This window comes from Passer domesticus, chromosome 6 (assembly GCF_036417665.1).
Source record: "Passer domesticus isolate bPasDom1 chromosome 6, bPasDom1.hap1, whole genome shotgun sequence".
NCBI classification, from domain to species: domain Eukaryota; kingdom Metazoa; phylum Chordata; class Aves; order Passeriformes; family Passeridae; genus Passer; species Passer domesticus.
The window spans coordinates 37,874,697-37,885,972 of record NC_087479.1 but is presented as its reverse complement, the minus strand read 5'-3'; the positions used below and the strand labels follow the sequence as shown (position 1 = coordinate 37,885,972).

At 46.3% G+C, this 11,276-nt stretch overlaps 1 long non-coding RNA gene across 1 annotated transcript; it reads right to left on the bottom strand.

Annotated features, from left to right (window-relative positions):
• Positions 1-5,343: 5,343 nt before the first annotated feature.
• LOC135303199 (uncharacterized) lies at positions 5,344-6,002 on the bottom strand. Its single transcript, XR_010364685.1, has 2 exons — positions 5,731-6,002; positions 5,344-5,559 (listed from the first exon to the last, which is right to left on the bottom strand). It is a non-coding gene; the product is annotated as an uncharacterized LOC135303199 (long non-coding RNA).
• Between the last annotated feature and the right edge of the window lie 5,274 nt (positions 6,003-11,276).

The following is an 11,276-nucleotide window of genomic DNA, read 5'->3' as shown; positions in this document are numbered from 1 at the left end:
TGCTACTACAAAGTTTGTTGTGGTTTGTCCTTTTACACATGTTATTCTGTGACAGCCAAAGTTAGCAAAGCCCCCCAGAAGTAACCTCGCCTGCCTGGTCCCTACATTTACATTTTGCACACCAACTGATGTCAGCTGCTTTTTATAAAAAAAAGTTTTAATGTTAAGACCTGTCAACAAAGTTGTTTAGCTGAGTGGCATTCATTTGACATTTTGAAATGTTATAGATATTTATGTAGTGGTAGATAATATTTAAATTACAGATATACACACACGTATATATATACACACATTCTCTTGCTATGTGTGGGACTGAACTGTCGGGAAAGTTATTTTTATTAATGCTTCACTCTTCCTCTCCCCTGACAATTCATGACACAAAAGATGCAGATTTAATACCATTTCAAAGTGGCCTAATAAATGCCTTGTCTTGGGGTTCACTTACAGAACAAAACACTATTACCATCTTTTTTAATCCTATTTCTTTAAACACTTTTAATAAGATCCATATCTTGTCTGCAGGTTGCTGTGGTACAGCATCTACACCTACACAAGTAAGATTGTATCCTTGTTTGTTTGATTGCAAGGGGTAAGATTTGTCTTTCACTTGTGGGATTAGGGGGAGTTTCAGGCTTTCTCCTCCCGAGTTCCCTGCACTACATCAGCAGCTGTGTCCTCCCGGGGCATCACAAAGTCATTATCCTCTACAGCCCTTTTGGAGGACATTTCCACCAAAAAAAAAAAAAGTGCAAAAAGCACACTTGTATAAATACTCCCAGCAGGTTTAGTAGCCTTTGAAGCACATACACTTACAGGCAATTAAGTCTCTCACTAAATCAGCTAGGTGCAATACAGCCAAGATCCGAGTGCACAAAAGCAAAACTAAAAGAACAGGAAACTACTGCTGCTCTATTTTAAAATCAGGGGGTTTTGTTGTTGCCAAAAAGTGCCAAAAAAGTGCCAAAAAATCATCTGAATATTGGATGCCTTTCCTATCTTTCCCCAAAATAAAATCTAAGCAAAATTTGCTAATTTTTAAAAAAAAAATAAAATAAAAATCCCAGTGACATTTAAAAAGCCATAACAAATTCTTTTTACGTCATTAAAAATAAGTCATTAAAGTACTGCAAATAACGATTCATAAGGGTCCCTCTGAGTGTGTTATTAGGGTTACATAAATACTGTTTACTTTGGATGGTTTTGTTTCTCCCTCTTTAGACCTTTTCACAGCAAAATTAACTTTCAAATCCCAGCCAATTTCCCCAGCTACCATAAAAATAAATTTAAGACGAAACTCAGAAATAAAAAGCCACCTCCCCCTCCCCAAACATTCACCCTGTAGAGCAAATTATGAAAAACAAGCCATTGACAAAAAGCTGAGCAGATGCTCCCTGCTTGCAGTCCTTCCTCGGCAATGTGAAATAAACCCAACAGATGCCTCTCTTAATTGAGCACATGGATTACATACACACATGCACTCTGTCCTGCTTAAAACAAAACACACACAAAAATCAAACAGGAAAATAGACAGAGAACTCTTCCCAATGCCTAGGCAAGCAGGAATGCTAAGACCAAAAAAGACTCAGCTCTTCCTGCTCAAAACATGACAGGAAACTGTACCCATAGACAGAAAAGAGTTGAAATCCATTAAAACCTGTGGACCTGATTATGTAGATCCCATGGGGTAAAGCAGGTACAACACATGCCTTTGTGTATCCACACAGAAGAGAGGGGGAAAAAAAAAAGCATCATCTTACAAGGAAATCTGTGGATATTTACTGGAGGCAGCACTGCACGATGCAGCTACCAGAATAGATCACAGATCCTACACAGGAAAAACAGGAGCAGTGCCTGCTTCCACACGGGGGGACATGGAAAGCATATGTGAATCCCTGCACGTGTGCACATCCCCAAGTCCTTGCCAAAGAAACCACAGGAAAGTTAGCTGAACACATAACACGACCTGGATTTAACCCACATCTTTGGCCAAAACCTTCCTCACCGAGGGCCACTGTGCTCTGGCTGCTCAGCAGCCTGGCTCCCCCAGGTGAGTACATCTCTGAGCCACAGGGTGGGAATTCACCAGGAGGAGCTGAGATCCTTCTGGCTGTAAAGACTCCTCAACCTCAGTTTCAGGGATTCCTCTTGAGGACCACAGACCATGTCAGGACCAAAATATTGTGATAAGCAGTGCCTTTTTTCTTAACAAGCTCTTGACAAGCTTATAGACTTCTCAGACCAAACTGTACAATTTATTGCTTTCAGCATAATTTGCAATAACTATGGTAAGATTATGGATTTGGCTCAAGGACTGCAGCTAAACTTGGCATTCAATTTTAAAAGGCTGCACAAATTCACTTGAAAGCTATGTGACAAAACAACAATTTTAAGAACAGACTCTGAGAAACTCTTTCATGTTTCCTTGTATTAGCACCTGTTAAAAACTTTTCTACAGCCACACAGAGCCCTTCAGTCTAAGTAACTGTGGAGCTGGAATGAGTGAGAGGGGTACTTCCTCTGGCACTGCTTTCCCGGAGTTGTTTCATGTTCAGCTCCAGCTCTGCATCACTTTCCTCTTTGACGACTGCCGATGAAGGGAGGCAGATGCCGGGGTATACCCGTAGCTATAGCACCCACTGGTGCTGACACAACATGCAGCAGGACACAGCACAGGGCACAGAGTTTGCTTAGGTTAATGTAGGTGAGGGGTGCTTGTGGAACTTGGGGTCGATACAGGACACGCACAAGACTTGACCAGCAACAGCTTTCAGCCTTGAAAGATCTGCTGAGGAAGAGTAAATTAGTTATTGTGCAATTGCAGCCACCTAGTCCAACAGATGAAATTATCTCTGAAAAAACGCGTATCAGGTATTTTCAGTGCTCCTCAGTCTTTTCTTTCATTAATTTATGCTAAAACAAGAAAGGCACTGTAGGTCACTGGCAAACCTTCACTGCAGCAGTCTAAGCGACAGTTACGTATCTGTGTTTGCCTGTCATTCCCTTATCTCCCATTCCTGACCCATAAATACACATTGCTTTTACGCAGCAAATATGACACTCCCAGCACATTTTGCTCTCAATCCAGACTCCAGTTGTAGAGAATTGACATCACTCATCACTCTGCCACTCTTCACTGTTTTCACAACTTCAATTTTACACCCTCTCCATCAAGATTCCCTGCCCTCGTTGTGCCTGTCCCTCCCTGAGTCCTGCTCTCTTTTTTTAAGTTTTGACAGCTCAGCTCCCAGAGCTGGCAGGTTGGCCAGCAACACCCAAAGCAGTGAGATTTCTCCTTGATCACTCTTGCATCTGCTCTAAACCATCCTACTCTGCTCTCTGACCTTCTCTGGGAAACAGTGTGACCCAGCACCATAAAGCTATCCTTTCTGCTGCCTCTGCTGGGCATTACCGCTGCCACCCTTGCTCCTCTTCCCCTGTACAGTTCTGGGATATATTTCTGCAGCACATCTATCATGCTGCAGGGTTAGGGTGGAACTGTCTGGTCCATCAGGTAATTGATTGTGTACACAGCAATAATTTCACATGCCAATGCAATTGTTCCACTCACAGCATTTGATTCCAAGGACCTTTGTACCTGGTGGAATGTACCCTTGTTTCCTCCCTTTTATAGCTTGATGACAGACCATGAGCTTCCCAGAGGTACTCCATTCTCACATACATGAGCTGTCCCCTCCAACGAGCTTTTCACCCCTCAGGAGACACAAAGGGAAAGAGACACAGCTCACCCAGCAGTCACTGCCACCCAGAGGGCTTCACTGCCTTCCAGCAGCACTCCACACATGTCCCTGAGGAACTCGGTGGTGACAGGCTCTGTGCAGCTCCCACACTGCAGGAGTGTTCCCCTGAACAGGAGGAGTAGGTCAAGTTTAAAAGTGCAGGGCATGGAATGGACTGGAAAATAACTCCTGCTGCCCAAGTCTCCATCTCTCCATCCTCCCCTCACTGGGTCACTTCTGGCTGACGTGTTGTGTGAGAGGGGACACCTTCAGCTAAGGCACACAGAGGGGTTTACACCTGGGGATAACATAGCCCTGGGTGTTGTGTGACCTGCATAACACAGATGATCCCATGACTACTTTATCTCTTCCACAGACTGTACAATAATGATGGACTTGCCTCTCACAGAGATAGCAGCATAGTACATAACCACCATGAAGGGCTTAATCCTGCTTCATTTCCTCTGCAAGCATTCTGTCCTTCCTCTTGCCAGCCAAGTTGGAGACAGTGCTCAGACTCCATCTATCTCTGCAGCCAACCCACCCTGCCAGCTGCTCAGCATGAAGATCAGGTCATCCCCAGGGAGAGTCTCAAGGTTCAAAAGGAGCACCTTGCTCATAATCATGTTTTGCAAATACACATTTAATGGAGGAAATCATGCAGTTTGAGGAGAGGCTGTTTGGTGATGACATCTTTTAGCTGTACTTTATAGCTTATTTGTTGAATTGTTCCTGGCTTCACAGTGGTTTTGGTGATTATATTTTTAACTAACTTCCTAGAAGGTCACAGAGACACCATGTGTGTTTTTATAAATTCAATTGAACTAAGTTGTATTTAACATCCAAACAGATCTGCTGAGAGTTAGGTTTATAGCTGGAGAGGCCTTCACCAGTCAGAACAGGATTTGGCCATTCCTGGCATCATGCAAGAGCTGTGATGATCCCTGTACTGGGGCACATGGCTCCCATGGAGGTTTGTGAGGAAGGTTGAAATTTCTGATGCAGATATTAATCACTGTGCATTTGAAAGTACTTCTCTATTAACACTGTTTAATATTTTCCTTACATTTTCTGCTTTGGCAGAAAATGCCGAAGCGCTGCCAAAGCATTTTGTTCTTGATCATAAACTCATTTGTTCTCTGGAAGATTGTCAACAAAGAAACAAAAGACAATTTGAACAACATGTATCTGGGGGGGTAAAAAACCACATGAGATAAAAGCATGGTAATTAAAAAAGAAATGGCCCTGTTCTAATCCCCTCTTTCAATTCAGCTCACCAGGTCCTGGTGTTAGTTTCTTCATCAATAGTTTCCCATCCTCTCGTGTCTCTTTATAGTACACAGACTCTTTCCTTCATCCCAACCCTCTCTTCTCGTGAAGATTACACTGATTTTCATGCTTTTAATGGTATTTATGTTTGTCATAAGCTGCTTAGGAGGAGGTTTTTGAAGTTCTTCAAAACTCTACATACAATTCACAATGCCTGTCCAGGTTTCTGGAGATAGAGTTCACTTACATTCTAGGAAGAGGTAGAAATACCTGTGTGCTTATAATTCCAAATATCTCCTTTTTCATGGAAGCAGTAACGTTAAGGAACCCTTGCATCTGATTTTCAAGCATTTTTCAAGCATGAGGAAGAATTTCCTTGCCTTTTTGGCAGTTGCTGCACAATCTGCTCTCAGTCATCTCCAGCAGATGCAGATTCATCTCACCTCACTGCAGCCATCCAAGCGTGAAGCGTCTCGTTTAAGCCAACCGTGTGACTTATCTAGGGTTCATGGAGAAAGGTGGATCCTTCCAGTGTTTGCTCCTGGAGAGGCACCTGAAATAACCAGGGGGAAGGATGACGCTTGGAAGGGTCAATGTCATTAACTGAAACCTGACAAGTGCTTTTAAGATGGTTGGAGCTGTGCAAGAGGCATCCCAAAGCGTGAATTTGAGGAGCAGGCAGTGCTTCTCTGAAGGGAGTGGGATGCAGACAGTTAACCCCTACATGTCCTTCTGGAGGTCTCCATTTCCACGGCTGGCCATTTCTCTCTCCTGAACTATGAGGTGGAATTGTTGCTGCTAATGCGGCTTTAGAAGGATGTTGGAAGGGCTCGTTCATATCCTTCAGCCTCCTCATGGCTGTGGAGGTGTAAACAAGCCTTCGCCGCTTTGCTCAAATTGTTTAAGTGGCTGCTAAGGATAAACAGCCCTGGGCAGCGGAGCAGGGCCGTGCAGAGCTCCCGCCACCTCCCTCACAGCGGAGCAGCGCTCTTCTCCGCTGCGAGCCCGCACTGGGCCGCGCCGCTCTGCCATCATCGCTTCCTGTTGTTACCTCACAACACCATTTCCCGTTTCCTGCCTGATTATGACCATGCCAACTGCTTTTCCCAGGCCTCAACCAGCTTCCCCGCACCCCCATTCCGACTGATACGGAAACACCGTCATGGACAGTGTCCTGGTGGCAGAGGGTGCTCCTGGCTGTGAAGTACAGCTCTCTCCCCACACTGACACCTTCCCTCTCCCTGCCCTGTGGGTGCCCAGTCCCAAGCTAAAGAAGTGAGTCTCACATATTCCATAAAGTGGGAGAGAACGAAATGAAGTGCTGATAACTCCCAGGGTTTTACTGCAAGCCAGCAGAAGGCAGCAGGGTACCCTGCAGAGCATGAGTCAGCTGGACAGAGAAGGTGGTGACATGAGGGACTCGTGGGGCCCATCTCTGCACACACCCTCTCTGTCACTGGACTTTCTGCTCACTCAGACACCTGGCACTGGGCTGCCTAAAGCAAACACTGTGGGAAATCACATGAAGGCATCAGAGTACAAGGGGTTAATGTGGTCTTCAGCAGTGAGTCCCAGTGCCTCATCACCCCCATGGTAGAAATGCTTCCACTTCCATCACTGAACTTGCTTGCAACGTCCAGACACTTCTGGTTATGCCTTTCTCCACTCTATTTAGGGCTTATTAGTGTGTGGTATTTTCTCGTTACTTGTAATAAAGTGATGTTCCCAGTCTTGTTTTGGTGCCTGAGGCAGCTGAGCCCTTTCAGTGTCTCCTTGAATGTCACAGCCTCTAAAGCTAAGGTGAGGTCCCTGGCTTAGGTGGGAAGAAAACCTCTCTCCTACTACTCCCTACACCCTTGTTTAAGCACCCAAGGAACTCATGGCCCTTAGAAGGTGTCCCTTCCCCTGGTAAGGGGCCTTAGTATGTGTCCCTACCCACCCAGTACCCAGTCCAGGGCCTGACCCAGGTAATATATATTGCCAGTTACTTACTGTGTTGTGTCACCACTTTTCAGATATGAAGAAAAATAAATAGCTTTGCAAACAAACACCAGGCATATGGTATTTTTAAGCTGGTACTTTTATTTCCATACATCTCACCCACAGTAGGTAAAAAAAAAAATACACAACAACAAAAAGCAACGTTCCCGTTCCTTCACCTTTTGCCTGTTCAATCTGTTTAAACTGTAAAGTATTTGAGGAAGGACTTGTCATTTGCTGCAGCTTTCATAATATTCAGGTGTTTCACAGATGCAACACAGGAAAGACCCTCGGCATTCTAAACTGCAGAGTGAAGACATGGAAGTGGTAACAACTGATCTATAACACAAAGAACAAAAGCTGATTTCCCTAGCTGACATAATGTGCATGTTTGTATTAGGTGTTTCTTACTAAACCACCTGGCAATAACACCACTATGAGTGCTCCTCTTGTAGTATAAAGCTTTGTGACCATTCCATTTGAGGGTTCTTATGAGAAATCCGAGCAGGCAATGGTAGCAGGGGACTTTCTGTACATTATGTTTAGAATAAACTCTCCCACAACGAGTAGCTGTGAGGCACAGTGCTGGAAACAGGCTGGGGAGGAATGGATCCTGCCAGGTGAATCCAAACTGGCAGCGTCTGAGAGTGGAGAGAGTGCTGGTGTGGAAGGAGCTCTTCACCACAAACAAGCTGCTGCACTCAGGTTTTGTCTTGGGAAAGCTGAGTATGTTCATCTATACCAGAGAGTGGGGAGAGCAGCAGGAGAAGGGAGTACGTGTTTGCAGCAGTTCCACAAGCCCTGCAGCGCCGGGAGCCGGCGGCACAGCATCCCTGAGCAGCCCTGTTCCGCCAGTAGAGGTCTGCAGAGTCGGCACAGCCAGAGCCTGCAGCTGCTCAGGGTAGGTGGCAGACGACACCTTCCTGTCGCAAAGCACCTTAACTGAGCAGAACTGCGGGTCTCTTGGAACTGAAGGCACACCAAGCTCTGTCCCTGTGCACTGTGGTTAGTGGGGAACAGAAAAGTGGGGCTAACAGAGGGTAAATATTGCAAGATTTGTGGCTGCAAAGATCCCGTACTAATATTGGGAGAACAGGTCCAGCATTGCATGGTCACAGTTTGCAGATGTCTGGCCAAAATGGGGATTTTAGCATAGTTAAAAGGATTTGCACAGCTCTGGAACCCCAATTGCAAGGTCACAAGGGACCATGGAAAGTGCACTGAGGCACTGCAAAATGCTGCCTCCAAGGGTAGGGTTGGAGTCACAGGAGGAGGGTGTGTGCCACCCAAACCCACATGACAGTACAGACAAGGTATCAGGATGTCCCCCAGCAGCCAAGGGAAGGCACCTCAGGCATTTTCAATGAGTCTCAGTGTTAACACCCTCCCCAAGCTATAAGAGACAAACCAAACTCTACCCTTTGAAAAACCCACACGGATCAGGGGAGTGTTATACCCTGGCCTTCAGTGACTAATTTTGGCATGGCACATGATGCAGCACACCAGGTAACACACATTAATTCAGTGCCAGTGTGCAGAGCCAGGAAGGACATCTCTCTGAAAGTCACTGCTCATGTTTCAGCTTCAGCCTTCAGCTCCAGTCAGGGAGCACTACTGCAGAGCAGCAGGCACAGGGAGAAAACAAACAGCATCGTTCCCCCTGAGTACCAGATTCCCACTCCAGGGCCCTCCTCTGGTGTGCTCCCTGGCCATGAGCTGGATTGGTGGGCTGCAGCTGTAGCACCAGGAGGAGCTCCTGGTGACAAAAAACAGGCTAACACTGTGTGGGAGAGAGCAAGTTTCATCTCTGCCCAGCCCACTATCACAAAACTGACTGAAAATAGCTGAAGCAGAAGGCTGCAGCACAGCCACCCTGCAGCTGGTGCTTTGAAGGCACAGAAAAGCTTCCTGCTTTTCTCCATTGTCCCTTTGCTTTAGGGGACACCTGTACACCTGCTTCAGCAGCAGTAGGGTCCCTGGCAGCACTGGAGCCCTGGGGGCCAGGAATCAGCTCCAGACGTCCAAACAGCAGCCTGTACATGCAGCATTGTGTTTCTTGTCAGAGGCTCCTTAACATGCAGCTATTTAATCGGTGCCTCTATGGCAAACAGGGAGAGAGGCCATGGAGTATAGTGCTTCCAAAGGTTTTCAGGAAAGGCAGCACCGCTGTCAGTGGGACTGCAGGCTCAGACAGCCTGACCCCCGTGGCAGCCTGGAGGCAGGTGGGAAGGGCAGACCCTGTGCTTCTTTCCGTGTGGCTAAAGATGTCACCAGAACCCCTCAGGGTCCAGCACAGTTAGTCACTTCTGCGGCACTGATGTTTTGGGTGTGGTTGGTTAGCTTTAGTTTTCCTTTTCTCAGGCTCACACACATGCTGGAATTGTACTCGTGAAAGGGCACTTGGAACAGTTTAAGGGGTATTTGTAAGCCTACACCAGAATTAGATAACAATACCTGATGGAGAATGTGAGAGACAGAGAAAGTGTGCAGTTGCAGAGCCTGACCAAAAGTGGATGCTCCATCTCTGGAAGTGTTCAGGGCAAGGCTGGATGGTGCTTCGGGCAACCTGGTCTAGTGAAAGGTGTCCCTGTCCATAGCAGGGATGGTCTTTAGGGTCCCTTCCAACTCAAACATTCTGAGATTCTATGAAATTCTGAAAAGGCGTCAGAATGTCGTAGCAAATAGCTGCACTGTGTACATTTACTTTGAAAAGGATTTCTCACTGTCTACCTCTATTTCACTATTGTTTCATTGCTCCAGAGCCTGTTCCCTCCTTCCTGAGTAACTAACTGCAGCTCTCCAACTTTTTGAGTGAGGTTCCAGAGAGGCAGAGGCATTCAAGGCACTGCTAGGCAGCCACACAGGACAGATATCTCAGGAGAAGTCACCACCCAGACCTGCAGAGATCAGCCACTTCCCAGGAGGGTGGATGCCATTCTCTGTATCTTTCTAGGTGCAGTTGTTCACTTCCACAACCACCACCTCTGTTTTAACACTGTTAGCCCAGCTGTCCCCCTGTGTCCTGTGGCAGCTCATGCCACAGGGCTGCAGTTGCCAAATGGAAGAGAACCCTCTTCATGCAGGCACACGTCTGCCTTCAGGGTGCTGAGCAGCCTCACCTGAAATTTTGCAGAGCTGAATGATTATTAGGTTCAAAATGCCTTTGCATTAACCTCAGCAGTACTTTATGCACATATCTTGTGTTCTGCTTTTGTCCTCTGCTTTAGTTTTATATAAAAAGCATTGCTAAACAGTTGCAGCATGTAATTTCCTGTAAGCTGGATGGAGTGTGTTCTGGAGTGTGAAGAAAGCTTTGCTAGTAGTACAAAGAACAACCAGTGAAGTGATATGGAGTTCTTTTTTTTATTCCTCAGCCAGCTTTCCTATTAATGTAATTGCACTGACTTAGACAGCTACACTTGTGTAAATCAGGATGAAGGGGGATTCATGGTTAGGGATTCATTCCCTCTCCTCTCCCAGCTCCTACTGTACAGTCTCTGCAGCTGCCCGCTGCAGAATCCCCTGTTTCTCTGTCCACCATGTTCTTCATCAGGCATTGTTTACCCACTGTAGGTTAGAGCAGGTTTGTACAGCTCTTGGACATCCTCTGTCCGTGAGGCAAGTGTGAACATTAAGGACAAATACCTCTCCGTAGTCCTGCCCTCCACCTTGCTGTCCCTTAGCACCGTGTGGGATGTGCCCAAGCAAATGGCAGAGCTCCTGCCCTGGAGAGGCAGCACAGCAGAGATTCCTGCTGGCTGCCGAGCCTCTGGCCCAGCAGAGGCGTCACCACAGCACGGCTGCGGGCACTCCTGCTCCCCACTCCGGGATGGACGAGCTTATACTGAGGAAACACAACAATTAAGAGAAAATAAGAAGGGTTGGTCTTTACCTGGTGCTTCACTGGCTTCATAAGCTTTCAGCATGAGTTCATTCTTTGCCCCTTCATCTGTGTCTCAAAAGAAGGACTCAAGATTGCTACACCGATAGATTCACATGCAAAATCTTCATTAAAAATCTTCATAAAAAGGAGAGCAGTTCTGCCTCTCAGACTCAGTGCACAGACTTTTTGCTTGCCTGATGTGAGAGACACACATTTCCTATTCTCAATTTTCCTTTAGGGAACAGTTAAGGTGTGCTTTTTCTGATCTTTTCCTGTGGGACCATGCAGACTGCTCAGGGGATGGGAGTGTTGTTAAACAGCCACATGAGTCTTTTGAATAAGTCCATAAGGAATTCACCTTTAGGTCATAATTAAGTGCATTATATCTTTATTACTGCTGTGCTGTG